Source organism: Triticum dicoccoides, chromosome 3B, assembly GCF_002162155.2.
Source record: "Triticum dicoccoides isolate Atlit2015 ecotype Zavitan chromosome 3B, WEW_v2.0, whole genome shotgun sequence".
NCBI classification, from domain to species: domain Eukaryota; kingdom Viridiplantae; phylum Streptophyta; class Magnoliopsida; order Poales; family Poaceae; genus Triticum; species Triticum dicoccoides.
This window is the reverse complement of record NC_041385.1, coordinates 734,329,756-734,331,598: the sequence shown is the minus strand read 5'-3', so window position 1 is coordinate 734,331,598 and position 1,843 is coordinate 734,329,756. Positions and strand designations below refer to the sequence as shown.

At 47.1% G+C, this 1,843-nt stretch overlaps 1 non-coding gene across 1 annotated transcript; it reads left to right on the top strand.

Annotated features, from left to right (window-relative positions):
- Nucleotides 1–1,531: 1,531 nt before the first annotated feature.
- LOC119282855 lies at nt 1,532–1,728 on the top strand. Its single transcript, XR_005138898.1, has one exon. It is a non-coding gene; the product is annotated as a U2 spliceosomal RNA (small nuclear RNA).
- Nucleotides 1,729–1,843: the final 115 nt, after the last annotated feature.

The following is a 1,843-nucleotide window of genomic DNA, read 5'->3' as shown; positions in this document are numbered from 1 at the left end:
CCACATCGCCTTCTAATTGATCCCCCACTCTATCATCCCATGTATTCTAGAAGCTTCATTTCCCATGCTTATAGGATTCTCTAATAAAAAGAGACATTAGTAGCATGGAAGCAAACACGAGATACTCTCTTATGTCCATGATATTGTGTAATAGGCATGGTAAAGCTTGGGAGGTGTGACAATCAACACGAGCACAAATTTGTGGATTATGATAATTATGTTATTTTTAAATTATTAGTTGAATCACAAGCTTATATGTCGATATGTCGTAGGTTAATATCATTTGTTGGTGAGATCAATAATTTCAGTAGCACATCATAAACTGGCGATTCACTCCCGGTGCCTTTGCTTCGGTTAGTATTTTAGGTTAGGTTTTCTTCGGTCCTCACTGGTGCGGCGCTCTGGTGGATGACGATGCTTCTTCTTCGAGTTTGTTTTCCGTCCTCTGATTCTCCTCGAGTTCGTCCATCTGGACGCAGTCGACAGAGCTTCGACGTAGATTTATGTCGTTTCCTTGGGGCGACGAGGTTAGAGTTTCTTCTCGTGCATGCGCCGGCAAGATTTGATGCCAGTTCCTTCAGATATGTTCGAGAGTTCAACGACGACGACTGCGGCTCCATGGTACTAGTTCTTAGGGGAACGTGCATGAAGACTTTCTGAATGTCATCGATAATGTCATGCCGGCTCCAGTAGAGGAGCGGCATGTTGGCGGCTCGTTCTGACGGCGGTAGTTGTCATTCGGTGGTCTAGAGACCGACCTCGATGTAAATTTCTATTATGTTCGAGGTGCTTTGTACTTTTGATGAACTAATAGATTTGAATCTTTTTCGGAAAAAAAAAACTGGTGATTCACATTGAAGTATGACATCAAACATTGATATAGAACAATCTAGACTCTAGAGGATGAGAATCATTCTGGGATAGTCTAATATGATCCGTGGGGAAGGGGATAACTATTAGGAGTGCATTTTGTTGTTGTTGTTATATATCTGAGGTGTTTTTCTATTTATTGCATGCACATTTTACTACTATTCCTTGATGGATGGATGCTACCTTGCATCTTCAAACGTCGCTTCTGTTGTGCAGAGCTACACACTAGTAGTAGAGTATATATTCTGCAAAAGAACGCACATAACGATCGATCACGACGACTGCATTCCCGGGGAGTTTGCCGGTCGATCGAGTCCGCCTCGCCGGTTGTCTCGTCTCACCGTGCAGTGCAGTGCAGCGCCTCAGCCAGCCATACATATAACATGCAGGACCGTCAGGCTTCAGAACACGCTCCGACAGGGCCCGGCCTCCAAGAGCCGAGAGCAAATCAGGCCCATAATACAGGCCTCATCGGAAAGGCCGTCTCGCTTGAGGCCCATGCAACAAAGAGGCTGGCTCGGGGTCGGGGGGCACGCAGCGCAGCGTCCGCGCTCCGCAGCCGCGCGAGAGAGGCGACTCGTTTAGTACCACCTCGCCTAGCGAAGAGGGGACGGGAGGGCGAGTAGGCTACAAATAGAGGGGCAGAGCAACGCTGCAACTCATACCTTTCTCGGCCTTTTGGCTAAGATCAAGTGTAGTATCTGTTCTTATCAGTTTAATATCTGATATGTGGGCCATGTGCCCACAACGATATTAAATTTATTTTTTGTGGGGGAGGGCCCACCACAGTGGCTTGCCACTGGGGCCCTTGGGTGTCGTCCAGTGCGTTGCACTACTGCCTGGGCAGGCGCACCCCAACCAAATCTTAAATTAAATTTTGACCCTCTGGATATATGCAAATTAGTCCTTGGCATTTGCTGTTTACAGTCCATGAGAGCTTCTAGGTGGGCCCATCTTGCAGACGAGCTTTAGG